The sequence below is a fragment of the Lichenostomus cassidix genome, chromosome 2 (genome assembly GCF_008360975.1).
Source record: "Lichenostomus cassidix isolate B80296 chromosome 2, HeHo_3.0, whole genome shotgun sequence".
Classification (NCBI taxonomy): Eukaryota; Metazoa; Chordata; class Aves; order Passeriformes; family Meliphagidae; genus Lichenostomus; species Lichenostomus cassidix.
In genome coordinates this window covers 125,637,148-125,661,233 of record NC_139482.1, presented here as the reverse complement: position 1 = coordinate 125,661,233, position 24,086 = coordinate 125,637,148, and the positions used below count along the sequence as shown (strand labels likewise).

General features: G+C 37.3%; 2 long non-coding RNA genes across 3 annotated transcripts; one reads left to right on the top strand and one right to left on the bottom strand.

Annotated features, from left to right (window-relative positions):
• Positions 1 to 8,529: 8,529 nt before the first annotated feature.
• Positions 8,530 to 17,497, bottom strand: LOC146442200 (uncharacterized). Of its 2 annotated transcripts, XR_014850181.1 has the most exons (5): positions 17,380 to 17,497; positions 16,332 to 16,461; positions 15,669 to 15,747; positions 10,831 to 10,940; positions 8,530 to 10,717 (listed from the first exon to the last, which is right to left on the bottom strand). It is a non-coding gene; the product is annotated as an uncharacterized LOC146442200 (long non-coding RNA). The 2 variants fall into 2 exon arrangements; XR_014850182.1 differs by lacking the exon at positions 16,332 to 16,461 and having other exon boundaries at positions 8,531 to 10,717; positions 17,380 to 17,491.
• Positions 17,498 to 18,888: 1,391 nt separating this feature from the next.
• LOC146442199 (uncharacterized) lies at positions 18,889 to 23,773 on the top strand. Its single transcript, XR_014849569.1, has 4 exons — positions 18,889 to 19,068; positions 20,352 to 20,571; positions 23,085 to 23,174; positions 23,632 to 23,773. It is a non-coding gene; the product is annotated as an uncharacterized LOC146442199 (long non-coding RNA).
• The last annotated feature ends 313 nt before the right edge of the window (positions 23,774 to 24,086 follow it).

Sequence of the window (24,086 nt, the reverse complement as noted above, 5' to 3'; positions counted from 1 at the left end):
AAAATATTGTGGTCAGAGACAAAGACAGTGGGATCACCTAGCATTACCAAAATGGGACAAATAGAGTTAATTCCTTCATTCCCAGTTCCTCTATCCACTGCCCATCATCCTGAGTGGCACAGAGGGGTGGGGTTTGCAGACAGTCTATAAAAAGCTCCTTCTCTGTCACTCCTTTCTGCTCACATGTTGTGATGCATTCCTCCTTCCCCTGACCCACCCCCTTGACCTCTCCTGACTGGATGTGAGTCAGGACTGCCTCCCATCCCCAGAAATAAAAACCCCAGCAAGATCCGGAACGGCTCTCTTTGGTTCCGGCCTCGAATGGAACTCACATCCTCCCCTGTCTTCCCTCTCCCTCCTCAGTCTCCCAGTTCCTCCCCTGTTTTCCACAATAAAAACACCATGGAGACCTGGAACGAAACAGCTGCCTTTCTAAACCTGCAACACTTCTGCCAGGACCGAGTCTGACCAGTCCCACAGCTCATGGCCAAGGAGAGACCACCCTGCAGGTTCTGGCTTTAGGGCAGCCCGAGGATTCTGCACTGCTGGACTCACACTTTTGCCCTGTGCCAGTGTGGGTAATCTCCAAGGGCTTCAGTCCTTCAGGATAAACCAGCTCTGGTGTGTGTCATTCACAGGCCATCATTCCTTAAGGCAATATCCACCTGCTCTGGCACAGTCCCCTCCACAAGGTGCAGGGAATTACCTACTTCCCTGTGGTCACCTTCAGGGGCTGCAGGAGGATCTGCTCCAGCACTTGGAGCACTTCATCCTCTTCCTTCTTCTCTGACTGTGGTGCTTGCAGGGTGTAATTACATTGAAAGAAACTGTGTCAATAGGTTGTTATGATAAAACACAAAATCAAGTCCAAGAATTATGCCCTTCTCAGGATGTTTTATTAAATATGCATGCTATAGAAAAGGGGTGAGCCTACTAGAACCTGAAATTTGAAATCTGAACAGGTCTAAAATCCCAATCAAGCCTATTAGGTGGATGAATCTGCTGAATGTTTTAAAAGATGGTAACATACATTTAGAAAAAAGAACCTTCATGTGTGAAATGTTAATTTTATATAAAACAGCCCAATACATATTTGTCTTGCTTCAGTTAATCTAATTAGTATGGAGAAAAAATTGTATGATAGAAAGCTTTATCAATGCAATGGTAAATAAAAGTCAATAATCTAAAAATTGAAGTGACATTCAAATATTCTTCTCTTTCTATGAATTAACAAGAAAAATTTTGGTAGCTGATTTATCATCTTTTCATAACAAACCATCATTGTTGTCTGATAATGAGAATATGATGTTAGGGGTATGAATAATCTCATGAATCATAAAATAAATTGTGGGTTTTTTTACAGTGGACAGAAACACAGCATAATTTTGTATACTTTCTGCAAGTGAAATTAACCACGTGTCAAACACTGTTAGGCACTATCTACATTCTTTTAAATTCAAAGGTAGATGAAAATCTCAATGGAGTGAGGAATATCAGAGGACCATACAGTTTAATCCATGTCACATGAGATAGTGTGTGCATGAAATCAGCTGTTATTGAGACCAAGGGAAGACAAAGTACTCTCTCTGCTCTTAGGTTTTTTTTTTCTCCAGTAAATCTCCATCTGAAAATGTTCAAAGCCCCAGTGTCACACAGGCTTTGGGATAACCTCCAGCACAGTGTCAGGTGAATGTCACATAACGTGGAGAAAGTTCACATAGAACCATTTGATAGGAGAAAAACTTGCAAGGTTTAACCATTTGCTGTTAGGCCTAACCATGTGGGAATACTGGTCTGTTATTCTTTATCCACTGCTGCTTTGAGATCTCTTTCTAGCACTCCAAACAAATCTGAAATTTCCTGCATTGCAGAGAAAACACACTGTGGTATAAAACTCAGAAAAATACAAAACCAGGATTGTGTACACTAAAGACAGGAAGAATGTAAAGGAAGACTTGTCTATTTTTGTCTTTCCCCCTTGTCTTCCATTACCTTGGAAAGAGGAAGAACTAGGCTAAACTATTTTATTCAAGTCAGCTATGTGGACTGAAAAAAGTCACCTCTTTTAAGTTTCTCCCATCTTTTAAGTTTCTCCCATGTGTGAACGAATGGCTATGCCAAGGATGAAAGCCTCACTACATACTTAGAATGTCATCAGCATCAATATCCTCATTTTGACTGCTGTTGCAGTGACAATTGTGTGTGTGGAAAGAACCTGAAGGAGAGTCCTAGCTTCACCAGAGGATACAATCCCATGAGGTTGGCTTGCAGCAATGTTCCTCATGCTACCAACCTGGTTGATAAATAAAGGTTTCCATGTTTAATGCAACACTATAGCTGCAGAAAAGTATTCCACTCCAAAAGACAAGGTCAATATATGTATTCATGTGTGCACACATGTACACACATACAAAGTGTATATTCTGGGGATTTAAGACATTTCACTTGAGATGATTGCACTGCTCCAAGTGTTTCTGTTCCAGAAGAAAATGGGTCATGAGTTTCTGATTTAGTGCCTGAGAATATTCAAATGTTAATTTACTTCCAAATTTTGAGTATAATATGAGCAATCCATTAATCTCATAAGTCTTATTATTTTTCTTGGAAATTTAATTTGATGTGTTCAAGAAAGGGCACCAACCATGCATTAAATCTTGATAGTTTTACTTTTAATTCCGATTTTAATCTATTTTCCCATTTGACTTTAAGCATTACTTTTCTTGATGATAAGCCCTATGAATATTATTAAAATAACAGAACAAATGAGTTTGTGAAAAGATTATATAATTTGGCCTTCTGAATACTGTGGAATATTGCTACCGTCTTTTTTTTTGGCAGGAGAACAAATGACTCTAACTTCATTTATACTAGGTAGCAGTATGTGGATGTACCTCTAATGCAGTGAAGCCAGGGGACAGAAATCAACTTACTAAAATCGTACTTTCTGTTAAAAAACATGCCTTGTCTGTCAGTTCATATAAGGGCAACAAAGTGCAATTTTTAGAAATGCTAGATTTTATTAAACAAAGTGTCATATTGCAGTTCTATATCCCATCTTGATTCATTGAAAATTTCCACCATGTGATGATCCACACCTTACTTGTGAGAATGGAGCAGAAAAACAAGAGTTTAAAAGAAAAAGAGTACCTGCATGCAAGGCAACATGGCAGAGGATAAATTCTGAGGCATTACCCCCAAGCAGAATACTATTCCTACTCTGCAATTAGTGTTATCGAATCTGACCTGGGCACTGCAGAGAGCATTATAAAATTTAAATTCCACATCTAAGTTACAGAGCAGAAGTGGCCTGGAGGCTTAGCTTGAAACTGAATTTACCAACTGTCAACTTTTCTCAGCAAGCAGTGCATGCTAAAAGCTGGCTCTGGATAATCCATGCTGATTGACCCAATAAGAAGAAGGAAAAGGGGGACTGTGTGTCTCATGCTTCAGGATACCCTCAGGTACATATATACAGCTAGAATGCACAGGAACCCTAGAATTCATCTGACCATGCTGCCTCAGGGGCCATATACCTTGTACTATTTGTTTGTAACAAGGTTGCATGAGTGTCAATAAAGAACCCTGAGGTATTTCCTGAAAAGTGAAAGACAACAAGGACATTAAGATATTTAGGCATTCGTATATTAAGTATAATTTTTTCAAAATATTTAAAAATGTGTTTTAATTCCCTACAGAATTTTTTCTTTTTTTGGTCTTATTACTTTTTTCCAAAAGGGAACCACATCTTCACAGAAATGATGAGATTTGTTTCACTGCAATAATGGCCCCCAAAACATATCACGCTTCAGGAGGAACCTGTTCCTCCTACTCACCTTTATCACTCATGCCTAGGTGTTTCCAGGTGAGCTGACACTTCGGAAGAATTCAGCAGTCACAGACTGCCTCCAGCTCAGACAGGCTCTTCAATTACTGTGTTTATGTGGCATTTCTAGGATCCATGGGAAGATCTTCTTAGTATCCCAGACATTGTGAAAGTAAACAGCATTCAGCATCTGCACCCAGCTTGCCCTCCCAGCTCCATGTTGTGATGTTATGTCCAGCCACAGAAATGAGTCCCTTATTTTTCTTTCCTGTAGGTGGGATTCCTTTTGTTGCCATTGTCACTGCTGTCTTTTCAGGCCTTATTTTTTTTTATGAGAAGTGCTATGAGTGCCAAGACAGCACTCTGGCTATATGGGCCATATTTCTCACAAATAGCAAACTTCTAGCAAATTCCAGACTTGGAATTTCGAGTATTGGATACAGATACTAGCACATCTTGCATGGAAAAGGATAATGAACCTTACTATATCAAGTCCTAAACTTCTGCTTGGACTGTAGCACATCTTTCATAAAACTATACAGTCCTGAGACTAAGTTCTTCTATAGATAAGACTTTATGATGAAATTCACTAGTTCTCTGGAAAAAAAAAAATGCTCCAATTTACTTATTTTTGTAATTGTCCCCAATTTTTAGATTTAATTTTCAACATTTGAATCTAGTCTTCCCTGAATGATGTTTTTGTGGTTAAAGTATTATCTTCGTGAAAAATCTGTTTTTCATGCAAGTGTTTAATTGGTCAAATGGCTTGATATTTCAATTAACTCATTAGTTCAAAATTCCTTACACCTGATATAAAGTGTACAGGTCTGAATGTGGAAGTGTTTGCACATGCTGACTATGCAAACAGGTTACACTAGGGTTTGGATTGTTGGGGTTTTTTTGGGGGGTTTTAGAGATGTGGGAGTGGGGGAGAAGCCTTATAATCTATTGGCAACCTTTTGAAACTACTGATTCCCCAAATGAAAATAATGTGAATCAGCAATAATTTTTATAATTGTAATGTATTTTAGCTTTTTATCTGTGACTATGCTTTTGTTTGTTCAGTCAAGGACCAGACCAGGACCCCTGCTAATCCTTCTGAGACCTGATCTCTAACTGAGTATCTGGAATTCACAAATCCTCCCCAATGTCTATCTACCAGGATACCTTCTTTAATTTCACGTCCACAAAGCTATGCTCTTCACAGAAGACATATTGTTTTCCATTCAGAGCTTATAAAACATATAAACTTACTTCAATGCACAATCCAGACTGGTTTTTATTACTGATTTATGACCTGCATTGTTAATTATTCCTTCAATATATGTTGCCTCAAATTTGTAGTAAGAAAATGTATTTTTTTTTTCTTTTTGATAGACAGTAAGTCCCTGGATAAACTCACACAGAAATTTCTGGCAAGAGAAGTGAAAAAAACCCCCACAAGTTAACTGCTGATTTTTCAAAATTGTATTGAACTTCTCCCCGGTGGTAGCGTCACGAGTGCTTTGGCTTCTTTGTAAATATTACTTAATCCAGAATTAATAAATCCTATAATGTTCTTATTTCACCTACTTTTAATTGCTCTGTACGAAGAAAAGCAACACACACAAAAGCATATTGTAACGAGTTTTCTGAAATAAAAAAATTAGAAGAAACTTATAATGTATTATAAAAATACATTGAATTTATACACTTCAGTTAAATCATTAATTCACTATTAAGCCTTTTTCAGCTACACTGTCAGCTGCTAGGAAGCTACAGGGTATCTATGGGGATCCATTCAGATAGCCTTTGGGTTGGAATAAAAACTTTGCCATAATTATATTTATGGTTGGTAATGTAGTAAAGTTATAACAATAGTAAACAGAGATATCAACCAACTCCTGTGAAATTATGATGTGTTTTAGCATAAGCCTTTTCTAAGCAAAACAAATCGATGTTCCTTAAAAAACAAAAAAAACAAAAAAAAACCCAAAACACAAATCATGAATTCTAAAGCTTTCCAAATTCTTTCCCTGCTTCCCACCACAACTGTTAATGTCCACAGTGACAAAGAAGACTGTTAAACCTATAGTAATTCACAAACAAGCCTTTAAACTGACATAATCTTGTATAACTCATTTGAAGTTAACTTAAACCTGTGACAGAATAAGACCTAGTCCAATACTTTTAAGACATTTTAGGCTCCCTTTTTCTGATTATTGTTCATAAATATTTGATTATCAATATCATTCTGCTTTATTCCATCACATTTTTATGTCATTGGAAAAATAATAATTGCGTAATTCTGCTGGAAATACTTGCAACTCCTTATTTGTTTACTTATTTATTTTACTGTTCAACTGAGATTATCACTACTACTACTACTCATGTAGTAATACAAGGATGTAAAAAGCTGGGAATACATTATGTCAGTCCAGTCTCTCTAATTCAAACTCTAAAGTTCTGAAAATAGACAATGCTCTAATAAAGCTTGGCTAACCTACACTAGCTGTATCATAAATTTCACAATATAATCATTTTTCCCCATAGACTGAAGAAATAAAAACTGACAAAATTAGTTTAAACACATAAAAATGAATTGCTGGTCTAGTTTTGTAATTCAATGAGGTAAAGTAGCTCTCAACACAGTTTAAATAACAACCTAGCCCAGGTTCAGTACACTTTCTCTACAGCCAAAACATCTCTGCCTCTGACTAACACAAAATCAGAATAAATAAGAAACTGTTATCTAAATCCTCAAATTTCAGACGGTAAGAGATAGTTTGGATGACACCTTTTCTAAAATGTCTTGGATGAGTAAGAGAGGAAAAAGACAAAATAGTAATTGGTTTTCACAGAATGAAAGTCTTTAGCTTACCACTATTTCTGTTCCTCTGAAGCTAGAGAGAGTTTATCATTGTCTTTAAGGGGAGAAGAGATGAGACAAGGCTTAGTATGTCTAAAAACCCAACCTATAATCTTCTTTGATGATCTAAATTACATTCTCTCAACCAGTACATGGGGAAAAAATTGAGCCTGAGCAAAATGTGATGATGCCAATAATGACAAATAATTTTGAGAATCAATGGAGAAAACCCTCCCAGGATCCAGGGAAACCATCAAGGCTGGGATGTAAATGAGTGGGAATTATATAAAACTTAAGAAAAGAAACAGTCAAGAAATTGTAAACTGTCCCAAAAAAGAACCAAAAAACACATGTAAAAGAATGAAATACAACGTTTGTGAAAATATTCAATATACAAATTAAAGCAAAGTTTGATCGGATGGAAACCTAAAGAGAGTACTTTAAGCTTGCATTTCATAATTCTTGAATGAATAAACTAACAAACACATCTGATATCACAGTCAGAATTCATTTTTTCAGAGAAAGACAATTATATTTTTATCTCTTGCTGGGGTGAAGTATCTCAAACCAAAAATTTTCTAAACAAGTATAGTTCCTCTCACCTAAGGTAAGATCATAGCCATGTAGCTGGTTTATGTTCATTGTTTCAGCTTCTCTCACAGTCAATATCTAGAAGTGAGCACTGTGAGGAAATGATTCATTCATCCCATCCATAACTAAGTAACTCAGAGGATTTTCTTGGAATAAGGGGGTTCTTGACTCTGTCCCCCAGTCTGCTGCCTCTGAGCAATAACGATGGTCTAGACAACTTATGCTGTTATTCAAAATGTACTTTGATGAACAAAAATGTAGGTGAGACAAGCCTAATTCCTTTCCAAATTTTTACTTTCAAGAAATTTAAATCAGCTGTCCAGATATGGCATTTTAGAAATCAAACAATTAGGCTATTAAAAAGCGGGAGTGGAACTTCATGGTCAGAGCTACCATTCAAAAACACCTTTTAAATTACTCTGGATGTGCAGCAGATACTAGCTCTATTATTTTTAATCTCCAAAAATATTTTATACAAGAATTCCCAGTTTAATCTGTCTTAGATTTTGTCCAATTAAGAACAGAGATGAGTTTAAACTCAACTGAAGATTTCAAAAACAAAAAGCAAGTAGTTATCCCAGATGTAAAGGCTTGAAAAAAAATAGAAAAACAAAGAACACTATATTTTTCTTACTGGCTTACAGAAATTTTGCCAGTATCTCCATGCAAATCCATTTCATCTACAAATGAATATTTCTGTATTGTATTTACAGGTGGTTTATCTTCTAGGTGATCAAAAATAAAAGTATTATAATTTGTAACCATTTATGGTTAATTATACATGCCTCTATGCCTCTATTTGCCTGGATGTTTTATGGTTATAATCAAGGAGTTTTCATTGACTTTTAAAGGCTATTTTTTAAAATAATAGACTAAATGTATTTAACATTAAATATGTGAAATATATAGTTATCTTCAGCTCATAAAAAAGGAGTTCAAGCAACACCAAAATAGTGCAAGAGGTCTTCTGCCTTCCTATATCATAGATTTTCCCACAATACAGATTTTATTTTCATTCAAACTAGTGTGTAGCTCTAGAGTTGTGGAAGGAATGAGCCGCCTGAAGAACTGTGACCAAGGGATTTGGTATTCTAAATGCACTAAAAATTACCACAAAGACAATATGTGAAATGAGGTCTATATAAATATTTATATTTATATTATAGTATGTATTTCTTACATATCTTGTACATTTTCACACAACCCTAAAATACCTCCAAAAATAATTTACTTCAAAATATATGACTTGCAAAATTTAAGATATGGTCATAAGACAAATCATAGGACCATTGAATATGCTGAGTTGGGAGGAACCCATTAGAATCATCCAGCACAACTCCTGGTCCTGTGCAGGACAGGCCAAGAGTCACACGAGGGGCATCAGAGTGTTGTCCAAATGCTTAAAAAATATTATTACCAGAGTCTTAGGACATCTCATACCATTTACTTTCCTTCAAGCCTATGTGGATAAAAATTGCATAATTCAGATTTATGAGTTATGTATATGTATTTATGTGCATGTACACATATGAACAGCCACAAACATTGTAAAAATCTTTATTAGTTCCCAAACCTTCACATAAATGCTCAGCTAATATATAAGCCAGTTTTATTCGCCCATGTGGCTATGACTAAGCTTGACTCATGACAATGACAAATATTTCCATAACAACTAACACAGTCTGAAATGGGAAAATGAGAAAACGATGAAAAAAGCCTATCCAATCCAGCAACTTGACAAAATAAACAACAACGTGACAGAATGTTCATTTGCTTCATATAATTCACTGAATCCTGATTTGGCAGCAGTTTTCAACCCAGCAGAAATGGCATACAACCATCCGCAAGCCTCTTTATTAGTGAGGTTTAAGTAGTCAGAGTGGGATTTTTTTCCAGTACTGTCTGGATATCAGTCAGTGTTTCTCACATTACAGCATATTCTGTGGTAAAATAGGCTGGATGTTGTAATTCAAAGGGAGCACATTGACTAGTCTTTTAAAAGTCTTTTAGACCTACCAGAGTGCTCTTAGAACAAAACAAAACAAAACCAAACTAGTAAACATAACCTGAATCAGGATGTGGTTTGGAGGATGAAATAAACATCATGACAGCACTTCAAAACACAGAAAGTTTTCTGTGCTTACAGCAGCAGATCATCCCAGGTCTCAATCAAAGTCAATCAGATGATGTCCCAGAACTCGCTGTCAATGACTCAGTCCAGGATCCCAGAGCCATGTTCCTTCAAGCAAGAGTCAAGTCTAGAGTGCAGTGCATTATCTTCTCATACCATTGTCTTTGCTTCCTTCTCTCTCAAGAACTGAGACGAGGATAATGCACATCTTGATGAAATCAGGTCCAGTACACACCACAGATCCATCCTATGCCACTAGTTCAGGTACAGACATAAGGACACTGCTGTCACCTGTCAGTTTTCCAAGTAAAGCAAGACCTCATTCATTTGGGAGTGCAGTGACCTCTGAGAAGTTGTGGGCATTTGAAAAGAAAGTAGATCAGTGGTAAGCCACTCAGAACTTTTTATTTTTACTTTTGTGTTGAAATGCTTCTGAAGAGTCTGTGTTGTCCTTCCACCTGGAGGAAAAAGTGGCTTACCAAGTTCTCATTTTGGAAGAGAGACCATGGCCATTGCATTTATTTTATACTCAGATATTTTCAGTGAATATATTTCTCACAAAGTAAAGGCTGCCTGACATTTCCTCCAGTAATCCTTTCTAAGTCTGTCTCCTATCCAAATATCAAGATCTGGTATCTGTTCAGGGAAAATTTTGTGGATATGAGAAGGGGGAGCTGAAATGTTTCAGACTGAATAAAATTACAATTATTGAACAAAACACTTCAATGTCATATATTTTGCTGCCACTTTTTGCAGACATCTAGAATGGGAGCTGAAATCTGGCAGAGATGAGCCACTTATAGGGGCATTTTTCATCACGTAAGTAGAGAAGCTCTGATTTAGTCATAAAGAGCTATCTAAATAGAAACTGGCATATGCAAAATAGATGTAAAACCAGAATTCTTTGTAATAATTCCTTCTCTTGGATATCAAAGTGAAGATTTGACCCAATAAATGTCATATACTGCAGGAGCTTATATGTAAGCAGTGTCAGAATGATGGTTGCATGGAACAATGTGCAAAAAGTGTCTTCGTTAAAACTCCCAGATTCCATTCACTAATTTTTACTGTAGTCTCAGATATAAATAACAGAAGATAACATTGATTAATGTTTTAAGATCTTAACATATGTTATGGTAAAGTAGCACTTCTTTCAAATTCTTTTCATAATTCTCATCTCTAGTTACAGAGAAGTTTTTCTGAAGTGTAAGTATTGACTCCAGTGTGGATATTGCCAGAAGTTGGTATGCTTCCAGATCCTTTCTTCTCACCATCTACAGCTCTGGATTTGTTGCCATTGCCCAGCAAGCAACACATGTATTACCTGAGAATTTTCAGAAGAAATAGGAAGCTGATTTTAACAAATGCAATTTATCATTTGATCCCAGAATGACTGAGATTTGGAGGGGTCTCTGGAGGTCATTGTGTCCAACCCACCTGCTGAAACAAGATCATTTAGTGCCCAGGACATTGTCTAGACAGCTCTTGAGAATCTCCAAGGATGAAAACTCTAAAGCCTAGGTAACCTGTGTCAGATCTCAGTCACCCTTACAGAAAAAAAGACATTAAATACATTTAATATGCTTTTATTTTGAAGGGGAGGGAGGTTTACATCTTTATGTTGAAGTGTTTTATCTCTGCAAGGGTTAAAGTATTGGTTGCTTTTGGAAAGAGATCAAGGACAATCTCTAGTTTCAGAGACTGACTCAACTGATGACACTTTAAAATAGTAGCTTAATAATTGTTTCTGGAATTTCTTTGAGATTTATTTTAGTGGTAAAACACACTCAGTTTTCACACACATATAATGAATATAGGATATCAGTTATTGTTCAGCCTAATTTAACTTCATTGTTATTTTACCTCCACTGATGATATAATACTAAATTGAATTAACATATGCAGCCTATCATTGGTATTAGATCCCAGGGAAAGCATCTCCAAGGAAACTATAAAGAAACCCAAGTTTCCCATCCTGATATATCTGTATTCTGCTCTTCTTACAGGTGTTCCCAGACAATGGCTCATATTAGCCCAAACACAGTTCTTGTGCCATATAACAATACTCAGCCTACATCTGTACACAAATTACATGCTCAACCATTACAGAGATGTTAATAATTAAATATCTGCATTAGATAGGAATTTCTTTTATCCCCCGTGCTTAATGATAAAGAAATGAAAAACAGACATGATCTCCTGTTGACTTCATTATGTCTTGAATAATAACAACACACTTTTTAAGTCTGCATCACAGAGCATACAATGCCAGTGTCATAAAAAGAAGACATGATATAAATTTTCTAATGAAATGTATATAACCCAGAAACATCTCATTATTCACAGCATCACATCAAATGAAAGCCTGTGATGAAATTCCTATGCATTTCAGTGGAATTATATTCACACACTAAGTGAATTGCTGGATGTTTGTCCTTAACAGGTTTAGTTTGTATCTAAACCACCTAGTTACCTGGCCATGTTTTGTGACACAAAACATATGTCCAGAATAATGCCTAGCAGATAGATATTAAGTCAACTTTTACTATTGGAAGGTCTTGAGAATGTAATTTGTGATATAGTTGGTAATGAAATTATACTTTCAAATATGGGTATCATTTATGTATGCAGATAGACACAGAGAGCACTTTGAATGGAATAAAAAATTCTTCCTCTGTGCCTTATGTGTGAGACCATAAATGTTAATTTTGAGATAAGTAATTCTTAATAATTTACATAGCAGATTTCTACTACCTGTGTGACAGTTTCATCTTTAAGCTAATTTAATACCTATGGACATATAAAGTAAGCATATATCAAACACGGACAGCAGTGTATTTAATTCAAGCTGACAACAAGTATTATTGTGGATAATAAGCAAATCCTGCTTTTTAGGACTCTAACCAAGGATCAGCATAGCACAGAGACCATATATGTTAGGTCCTTTTCTTGGGGAAATGTATGCAGTTTTTGTCTAAAAGAGCTCTGAACTAAAACTATTGAAACACAGGAAGACAGATGAAAAAAACAGACACAATAAATTATATGAAAATTGGCAACAGTGTTTTAATTCACATTTTTAACAGGGTGAAGGATACTTAGAGCTAGTTGAAGATAGACTTTAAGAAAAGGAAAAAGGAAATGAGGGGAAGTTAAAGCCAGGAAAAAGGGCAAAAGGGCAAATGTGGAAAATAAATTCTGAATGACATTGAAGATTAGAGCAAACAGCCAAATCAGAGTAAATGAAAGTCTAGTCAAAACTATGCAAGGCTTTGAATGAATAAAAGTTCAAGCTTTGTTTGAGCCTGCAGATAATACTAATAGAGCCTGCAGATAATATTAATGTTCCTCAGTGATCTTCTCAGCTGCTACCAGGATTGGTGATAATACACTATTTTGCTATATTAAGGCCTGGACAATTCTCAGGCTTCATCTTTATTTAGCAGTTTTTCTTCAAACAATGATTAAACGTCTGTGCTTTCATTTGTTTAAAGGTGTCATGAATTCCAATATAGTAGGGTATTGAAAAATTAAATTAAGATGCCCAGAGCTACATTACACTGCATGGCACATTTTTATTAACAGTAATGGCCTTTCACAGATGAACAATCAGAAATTTACCAGGTAAGCATTACATGAGAGGATGTCTTAATTATCTTTTTTTTTTTCTCTCTCCAGAATACATGACAAAATATATTTGTTTCTTTGGATAATTAAATATGTGATTATTGTTGCAACAGATTAAAATATCAGTTGTAAAAAATTTATCACTGTCTTGTTTGTCACATCCTTGTATTCTACATATTGTGTTGGGAATAATCCTTTACTTGAATGAGTAGAATGTTTCTTTATTTTTATTGTTGTTATTGTTATTATTACTAGTTTTGTTCTTAAAATACAAGAAACTAGATATTATCTGGACAAACAGTAATGTTTAAAATGCTACAGGCCGAAGAACATACATGAAATATTCAGAAGGAAAAGATATATTTCACAGAATACCTATAGCTTCTGAGAACAGCGGGTGAACAGAGGCTGGCCAGTCAGTTTTTCCCAGGCAGAAGGTTTAAAACATGATTCTGTTTGCACTTAGGCAATCATGAGATCCTTGAGATCCCATGGCAGAAGTGTCTACTGGAGTGCAGAATGCCCTGTACTCTAGATTAAGTATTTTGAAGGATTACTTTGTATTCATTGCAGGACAAACAACCTTCCTCTTAAATGAGCCTCTTAGCTGCAAAAGATCCAAACCATGCTCCTTCTTCCCTCAAAATATGCCTTGTTGTTCTTGTGGGATGTTTTAAAAGACTATTTCCTTTAAATTGCCTCACTATTTACACATTCACTGGTAGTACTAAAAATTTATCCCTTATCAAACTGAGTAATTGTTTCAAGCCTCCCCAAGCTCTTTGGATTCAATCACTAGTCTCATATAGTCTGTAAATACTTTCTGCAGCTTCTTTAGAAAATAATAACACTCTGCCAAAAGTTTTAGAATACTACTATTAAAGAACATAGGCAGGAGAGAACAGTCGCTTTTGAAATTGGTTCTGAAAGTTTTCAGTCAAAGTATTTACATAAGCTGTGTTATGCTGGGAATTTTTTCAAATTCCTATAAATTGCTATATACCAATGCTAGGGAGTTTCAAAAATACTGCTTCAGCCGCACCTTCTGTGTAGCTGCCAGATAAAAACTCAAACCTCTATGGCTCTGTGTTCCCAAAGATGCTGATGAATGAGAGCTTTTCTGCAAGGAGACTGACGGGGTGCCACTGGGGATACAGGAAAGAGTCTGGGAGGAAAAAATGTTACCTGTCTATTATTTCTTTGTATAGGCCATTGAAATAAATTGGAACACTAATAGATGTGTACAATAAACAGCCACCAAACAGGCAAATAAATTGAAGCAAAATATTATTTTTTAAATGTGATTTTGTTTGGCTGCTGTTTTCTTAGGAGAGCGCTGGAGCCTTGTGGAATGCATTTTATTTTGATTCACAAGAAACTGAATTAAGCAATGGGTCTATTTCATTAAATTGGTCTGTTTCTACTACATTTTCTTTATTTTATATACTTAAAAAGATATTACTAGCTTGATTCCTCAGAAATGTATTCCAGACTTATACGTATCATATAGTGATTTAACTTACCCTATTTCAGTATGCAATATACAGAATGAGTTTAATCTTTCTAGTGATTTTGAGTTCATTATCTTTAAATCTACTAATAAAAAATGTGTATTATTTTTTATAATAATATGCATTTTTTAGTAATAATTTGTATCATTATTTATGATTTTAACATATTCAACCTTCGTTCTCATTAGTGCTCCTTTAAGTCATAACTAAGAACTAGAGAGAGTGCTTTATGTGGCACTAACAAAATTTACAAGGAAAATTAAAACTAACATTCAAGTTATGGCTATGTAAATATTTTAAAAAGTCAATTTGACACCCACAAAGAGCTCAATGAAAATTCAGTCTCTGACCAGAGAAATTTTAAGACTTCTTTAAGGTTTTTTTCTGTTACAGATCAAAAGAAAAAGAAAAAGAAACATTGCAAATATTTCATTTCTCTAGCTGCAAATATTTCATGACATTAGTTTAAAATTTTAAATATAACTTACCAGTACTTCAAAGTTTTATTGTGACATGAGAATCTTTTCATTGAAATAAGTCTAAAAAATATAGTCTAACTGGGACATTTTGAAAGAAGACCTGCCTCTTGCCAAGGCTGAGTTCATCAGAGAGAGTGGTAGCACCTCTGGGATAACAAATTTAGAAGAAAAGAAGTTGCTGCATTTCAATTTCCACAGCATTTGCAGCTGGAGAAAGGAGTGAGAGTATGTGAGATCAACGACTTTGCAGACACCAAGGCCAGTTAAGGAGGGAGAGGAGGTGCTCCAGGTGCCAGAGCTGAGATTCCCCTGCAGCCTCTGGTGCAGACCATGGGGAGGCAGCTGTGCTCCTGCAGCCCATGGAGATCTACAGTGGAGCAGAGATCCACCTGCAGCCCCTGGAGAACCCCACACCAGAGCAAGTGGATGCCCAAAGGAGGCTGTGACCCTGTGGGAAGCCTGCACTGGAGCAGGTTCCTGACAGGAATTGTGTCCCAATGAAAAGAGGATCCCATGCTGGAGCAGGTTTGCTGGCAGGACTTGTCACCCCATGGAGGACTCACACTGGAGCAGCCTGTTCCTGAAGGACTGCACCTTGTGGAAGGGACCCCATGCTGGAACAATTTGTGAAGAACTGAGGTCTGTGGGAAGGACTCACCTTGGAGAAGCTGGATCACTTTCTCCCATAGGAGAGGATCCCACAGTGGAGCAGGGGCAGAGTGTGAGGAGCTCTCTCCCTGAGGAGAAAGGAGAAGCAGAGACAGCTTGTGGTGGATGAACTGGCTGTATCCTCCATTCCCCACACTCCTGTGCCGCTGGCAGGGAGGAGGTAGTGAAGTTAAACCCCAGAAGAAGGAGGGTGGGGTTGAGGGAACAGGAAAGTGTGTTTAAGATTTGGTTTTGTTTTTCATTGTCCTGCTCTGATTTGATTTGTAATAAATTAAAATAATATTCCCAAATAGTCTGTTTTGCCTATGATGCCAACTGGTGAGTGAACTCCCCTCACCCTTAGCTCAACCCACAAGCCTTTCATTATACTTTTTCTCCCCTGTCCAGCTGAGGAAGGCAATGACAGCAGCTTTAGTGGTCCTTTAGCCCTTGGGCTTCCAGCCAGGGTCAACCTACCACAATATGTTATCAAAACCATATAAGTAAACTTATCAAAAATTACAACTCTGGTGAAAAGAACCAGAATTCCCAGTGAAAGACCCAAGACGAATACACTGAGTACAACTAAACCCAAAGTCTTTTCCTTACAGTTTAAGGTCAGAAACATGACATTAATATCTTCTTGATATAAAAACAAAAGGCAAAAACTTACTTTTTAGCTAGCACCTTTACTTCTGAGACATTGGCATCAATCCAGTACTCACTGGTCTTATTTTTCTTACTGCAGACCCACTCATTTTGTTCAATGTTCACTTCATCTAATCTGACAATCAAACTTCTCTCTAAAGGATAGCAGAAAATTAACTTTCTAACTCAGTAAGAGCTCACATTCTAAGCTGTAAGGAAAACAATAAGTGCTTGTCAGGGGATGTGTCAGAAAAACTTCCAGAAAAACCAAATAGGCAATATTCCTACGGCCTGCTATCAGAAGAAGACTAAGAGCAGTATTTTGTCAAATAAAGCAGCAAGTGTAATGAAATACCACAAAATCACAGAATAAGCTGAATTGGAAGGGATCCACAATGATCATCAAGTCCAACTCCTGGCCTTGCACAGCACCGTTCCCAAGGGTCACACCACATGTCTGAGATTATTTTCCAAATACACCTTGAACTCTGCCAGGCTTGATGCTGTGACCACTTCCCTGAGGAGCTGCTCCAGTGCCCAACCACTCTCTGGGTGAAGAACATTTTTCCAATATCCAAACTAAACCTCATCTGACACAATCTCAGGTTATTCCCTTATGTCCTGTCCCTGGCCATCAGAGAGAAGAGATCAGTGTCTGCTCCCCCTCTTCTCCTCACAAGGAAGTTGCAGAATGCAATAAGTCTCCCCTTAGTCTTCTCCAGGCTGAACAGACCAAGTTACCTCAGCTGCTCTTCATACAGCTTCCTCTCAAAACCTTTCACCATCATCACTGCTCTCCTGTGGACAGTCTCTAATTGCTTATTATTTCTTGTATTGTTGTGTCCAAAACTGCCCACAGGACTCAAGGTGAGGCTGCCCCAGCACAGAGAACAGCAGGACAATCTGCTCCCTTGCCCAGCTGGCAATGCTGTGCCTGATGCACTGCAGGACATGCTTGGCCCTCCTGGCTGCCAGGGCACTTCTAACTCATTTAAACTCATCATCAACCAGGACCCCCAAGTCCCCTTCCACAGCATTACTTTCCAGCATCTCATTCCCCACTCTGTCTGTACATTCACAGTTGCCCCATTCCAGGAGCAGAATCCATCACTCCCTTGTTCAACTTCCTATGGCTGGTGATGGCCCAGCCCTCTAATTTATCAAGTGACAGTAGACTCAAGGCTGACACTCAAGATAGTGGTAGGCATCAGCCCTTTATTATCCCCAGGTACATCTTTTTATACCCTTTCTTCACATGCATAACAGATGTTCCTTATTACGTTACAGTTGGTTAGCAAACTATCTACAGGTACTTTTGCTAATTCGTCATACACTTCCGCATTCGCTGCTTCTTTCTCTAGCAAAGTTGTTTATCTCGCTTATTTAGGGGCACAGCTCTAACTTATTTAGGTCAAGGCTGCCTGCAGCCTTTTCCTGTCTTACCACAGTCGAAATCTCTCTGCAGAGCCTCCCTGCCTTCAAGGGTGTCAATGGCTTCTCCCAGTTTTGTATCATCTGTGAACTTCCTTACTATCCCTTCCAGTCCCACATTCAGGTCGTTTATTAAGCCGTAGAAGAGCAAAGGGCATAAGATGGAGCTCTGTGGAACTCCACAGTGACAGGTCCCCAGTCTGATGTCACCCCATTCACTGTAACCCTTTGTGCCTGAGCTGTGAGCTGCTCACCCATCCCATGATTTGTTTGTCCAGCTGTGGGCTAGATATTTTATCCAGAAGGATTCTGTGAGAGCTGGTATCAAAAACTTTACTGAAATCTACAACTTTACTGAAATCCAAAAAGATCACATCAACTGCCTCCCCTTGATCAGCCAGGTGGGTTACCTTGTCATAAAAGGAAATCAGGTTTGATAAACAGGACTTTCCTCTCAAGCAGCTGTGCTGGCTGTGGCCAATGACTGTGCTATCTTTCAGGTGTTTTTCAATACCTCCAGAATAATATTCGCCATAACTTTACACCAAAGTGACACTGACAGGCCTGTAGTTTCCAGGGTCCTTCTTCTTGCTCTTCTTGAAAATCAGGACAATATTTGCCAGCTTCCAACCATCTGGGCCCTTTCCAGATTTCTAAGACCACTCAAAAATCATCAAGAGAGTTTTCTTTTATGACATTAGCTAGATCCTTGAGGATTCTTGGATGAATCCCATCAGACCCCATAGATTTGTAGCGATCCAGATGGAGCAGCAGATCTTTCACAATTTCAGGCTCAACTGTGAGTTGATCATATGCCACAAGATGTACACAAAAAGATGTAGCCAGTGGTTCTGTCATCCACTATTCAACCACATCTAGAATTCCAGCTGTATATCTGGGGTGATAGATTTAATTATTTTCTAGAATAAACATTGTATTTTGAAACCCCTGTGCCATGCTCAATTTTTCTTTTGGTATTTTAACTCATGAGGCATACATCTCTCAATACTTCAAAGAAGATTATGACATAACAGTAATTTTCACCTTCCCCTCCTCTCCAGAGAAAAGCAGCTGAATCTGACCATGAAGAGACAGGCAAATGTAAATATAATCTGTGGCCTCTTAAGACGTTGCTTGTTTCTCAGCTGTTAATAAATATCTCTTATGTAAGAATGAATCAGAAATAGGCTGTGTTAGTGGTACTGCTCTGAGAAGATCCAGCATAAAAACCAAGAGCAGAACCTCTGGGAAGACTCTTTGCACCATCAGCTTCAGTCCAAAGAAAACCACTACTCTTATCCTGTGATCCTTCTGTGGACACCAGTGTGTATGTGAGTATCTCTGACTTTATCCATTCCTGCTTTGTGCCAGAAAGGTAAGGAGGGAATGCACAGCACTACACAATCCAGAGCTGGACAAGTCTGAAAAGCAACAGCTGCTGGTGCCCACAGAATCACAGTGGGAATGGGTATCTGATTGCAGGGGCACTCCTCCTCTGAAGCAGCTTGAGCTGGAATGAGAAAGGGGTGATTTATGCTGGTACAGAATGAAGGAAATGTTCTCACACAATTAGGAACTGTCTCAATTACCCAGTGCCAGCTAGCAGCTGAGAGGCAGTAAGATCCCTCTTAGCTCTAAGTGACTGTTCCAAAGCTAAGTAAAGCATGTTGTCTCAAACTACCTACAGTGACAGTTTGAACTAATGTTTAATTTTGCCATGAAATGGACTGTGAGTGCTCAAAGAGCCAGGAAACAGCTGAGAAGCAGTTCAAAAAGCTGTTCAAGCCATTCATCCTCTGTGCCTCTCAGCAGTAAGTTACTGTCTGCTGATTCAGAAGTGGTGTGCGAGTGCTACCCATATAAATGAATTTAATATGGGTAAACATGTCAAGTCTACGACAAGTTTGAGATTAAGCTAATTATATAAGCACTAGAGATCAAGTGAAAGTTTCACTGGAAAAATCCAGTTCGTTCAACCATTAATATTCTGTCTAACATAATTTACATTCAGGAAACTTTCACAAAAAAACCCAGGTAAATGAGAACTGCTGCAGTGCACAGCCTAGTAAGGCCTACAGAATATTTCACACAAGTTTTTAAAAGCATAGAAAAACTCAGCATATCTATGTCCCCCAGATTTTTTTGGATGCAGTTATGTCTGTCCCATTCAGGCCAAGGCAAATTCTAAAAGGTAAAGAAATAAATACATTCCAAAAGGAAACCCAAAAGGTATTAACACTAAAGTCTCTAAAAAGCAAATAACTTTGTATAAGTTATATTGTATAAGTTCTGTAGAGCAGTAAATGAAACCTTTTGACAGAAATGACAAAATATTCTGTGATGGGTTTACCTGGGCTGGCTGCCAGAATTTCACCCACCTACTCTCTTTCTCTCTCCACTTTCTCAAAAGAAAAGAGGGAGAAATTAAAATGGAAAAGGTCAGAGGTTGAGATAAAGACTAGAAGATAATTTACCACTGACTACCACCATGAGCAAATCAGCCTCTTCTCAGGGAAAAATTAATTTGACTCATTTCCAATTAAAAATGTATTTCAGTGGTGAGAACCAAACCTTAAAACACCATTCCTTCAATCCCTATCTCCTTCCTTTCCAGGCTCAATTTCATTTCTTCATTTTTTGACTCTGCCAACTTCACTTGGAGGGAGATGGGAAATGAGGTCAGACCATAACAATTCTCTGTTGCTCCTTCCCCTGCTCTACCATGGCCTGCAATCCTTCAGGATAAACCAAGACCAGCATGGACTCTCCATGGGCCTCCTTTCCTGCAAGAAATATCAACCTGCTCCAGCACAGAGTCCACCACAGGCTGCCATGTAAATATCTGCTCCACTCTGCCATCTCCCTGGGCTGCTGGGCAATCCCTGTTCTGCTGCCTGGGGAACCTCCTCTCCTTGCTTTTGTAGCCTTAGTGCTCACAGTGCTGTTTTTCACGTTTTTTTGATTACTCCTCATTGCTTGTTCAGCATTTTGTTTTTACTTAAATACATTTTCCCAGAGACTCCAACAAGGTCCCAGCTGGAGCTGGCTGTGTCCAGCAATGGGCAGCCCTGAGCTGCTGCCTTCACAGGGTTTGCTCCTCAGCCCCCTGCCAGTACCTGGGCATCAGCAGCCCATACATCATCCCAGAATACTTATGGTTTCACCCTTATTCTCACTAAACTATAATGAGCATTCAAGTGTGCCATCCAACTAGGGTAATTTAGAGAAATACTGGTGACCACCACCTCACAAAACACCCAAGTGATTGGTGCATTAAGGTGCTTTCCATGGAGTTAATTTTCAGTTTGAGGAAAAAGAAGGGATTGAATAAGAACTTCTCCATCTTTTACTTGATCTGCTAATCAACTAGCTCATTAAGAACACAGAGAGAAGAAAACCTTCTCCAGTGACTCCAGTGACTGTGTCTTTATAAAGATGCTTATTTTTAACTCTGTTCAGGATAAACTGTGTTATTCTGCCCAAAGTTCTAAAGCTTAAGTTGTTGTTTTTTTTCTAAGACAGAAATCAAACATCCATTGCTTAATCAATGACCAAAACAAGTGGTCCAAACAAATATAAGAACAAAGTTTTCAGTCATTCTTGACTTAATTGCTATATTTGATTAATTAAATGAATAAATAATTGAATCTAGGCTTTGGTGAAAGTGAAGTGCATAAACATGGTTGTAGTGCCTATGAAAGATGATGGTCACCTTAATAAGGATTTGTCTAATCTCAACACCTCTGGTTTTTCACTTTTTCTCAAGAACAGCAGAACCCAACTTCAGAAGACTTTCATTAGTGACAAGACCTCTGGTCTCATTTGTTCTATAAATATAATGTTAGGCAGTGAAACAATTTGTTTACTTACATGAACTAAATGTACTCTCAGTAGACCTACATGGGTTTGGTCCATGAATTTTTCTGAGTCTCTAAAGGTTCCTTGCACTAGCCCCACCCCCCCAACAACTCTCAAATGTTCATTAAAAAAGAAAAAACAAAAACACACCAAAAAACCCCACAAACCAGAACAAATCAACAAAAACCCAAACAAACAAACAAACAAACAAACAAAAAAAAACACAAAAAAAAACAAAACAAAACAAGACAAAATACCCAACCCAATCACCACATTTTTAGCCATTGAATTGAAGCTTAAAAGGTAAAAGTTTTAAGGCTGGAATACACTATGTTGATGTAAGTGGGACATTTGTACTTCCATTATATATGCCATTTGAAAACTGTGATAGCCTGCCATGAAAATTAATTTGTTTCTAAAAATGGCAGGACAAAGGCTCTGATGTTTCCAGGTCATTTACAGGAGTCTAGCAAGAAGATTTAAGAAGAGAACAACAACAAAAATATCACAATATCCAGCTATTTTGCAGGAAAGAAATGATAGGGGTTTTATTTGAAAAATATCTAGTTTTCAATAAATATAAATCTAACCAATCCAAAAGGAAGAAAGTAGATATTCTGTACATGAAATACATGCTTTATATATGAGTAAAGAAATAATCAGTGGTTAGGTAAAGCTGTTTTTTTTCTAAAATTCGTCATGTTACACATATTTAGAAGATGAAACACACTTTTTGCGTGGAACACCAAATGTCAGTATCAAAAATATAAAAGGGGAAGAATGGGTTTTTAATGCTTGCTTGCTATTTCATGGAAAGATTGCTAATCAGATTAATAACATCCTTTACAAAAAGCACCATTGTACTACATCATTACTGATAGAAGTTTTTTAAAGCTCAGAACAGTGAGAATGCAAAATTCTAACATTAGTCATTTTTCAGTTCTGTGACAACCAGCTGAAATCTATGTTGCCATTTGTTTGATTTCTCTGGCAACCACAATCTGATATACTATTACAACTAAATTTCTATTCTTTATTACTTCCAGTTGCATTATACTAATATTCTCTTTCAAAGTAATGGAAATTCTTTGAATATGGATATAACAGGCAATGGTTTAGGTGAAAGTAGAGGAAGCTGAAATTAAATATGTGAATTTTAGAATTTAATTAAAATAGAGAGACCAATCTGACACTGAAACAAGCTTGTTAAAGGATAAGAAAAATGACTTAGCACTTTCGAGGAAGACTGAAATCTCTTTAATAGAAAATATGCTTGGTGCAACCACTTGTTCTTGGCTTTAATGCTGGAATAGTAATAAAAAATAATGAGACTGTTTTACATAGGAAGCTAGCCAAACATACTCAGCCTTAAGTAGCTCTCAAACAGAAATTACTCATCATTGCAGTTTCCATGGGGTTAATATTTGCCCACAAATATTCTATCAGAAAAGTAGATCACCACACTTAGGGTTTCTGTCATTATTCACAGGACAAACTGCTCCGGCTTTTGCTCCCATAAGTGGGTCTGCATGTGAAAGACATTGTTCTATACACTCTCATGGAAACCAGGATGCTCCAGGTAAACTTGCAAGCTACAATTTGCATAGTAATGTGCAGGATCAAGTCTTTGATGAGGGTTTTCAAATGGCTGCCTACAGAAAAACTCAAAAAACCTGAACTGAATTAGAATGCCATTAGTAGTGTCCTGGACACATCTCCCTTACCAGGAATTTAGGGTTACTAAGTCACATAAATAAGGATCTAGAAAATAGAAAATTTAGGGAGATTCCACTCAGCTTTTCCTTTGAATTTATGACCTGAGCAAAACATTAGACAAATATTTCTTACTGGAGTTTCAAGACATATGAAAGCATCTCAGCTCAAAACAGAGACTCAAAAGCCTTTATACACTTAAGAATGAGGTTCAAGTCTTGAGTTTAATTTATGCTTCCAGGCATCTACAGTTGTTTTTTAGCTTTAACATCACTGTGCAAATAAATGCAAATTTCAACCGTAAACGTCTTCACTATTTGCAGATTATCATTGTCTTTTATCTGCATCAAGAAGCTTAAATCCAGTGGACAACCTCAAACCACAGTGACTCCATTCCACACAAAATACCATTGCGTTCTTCAGCCATTCACCACTGTCATTGCCCAGTTGTTTACCTGTGTAAAAAACGTCCTCTAATTCCATCCAGTTACTCCTCAACCTGATGAAATACATCGAATTACAATATACCTCCAGAATAAGTCTCCAGACTTGAATAGGAAAAAGAATAAGTGAGAAGCTTTTCATTTATTATTTCTGTTTAAAAAGAAAGTATTTAGTCATCATTATATTTCATCTGGCTTCTGCTTCTAGCTCTTTTGTTTTCCTTATTTAATTAATATATCTTTTTTATTCAATTCTTCTATGGGGACATGAAGATACAAAAATTAATATACTTCTGATCCTTTCTAAAATAGTGGATAAAGAAAGTTACAGGAAA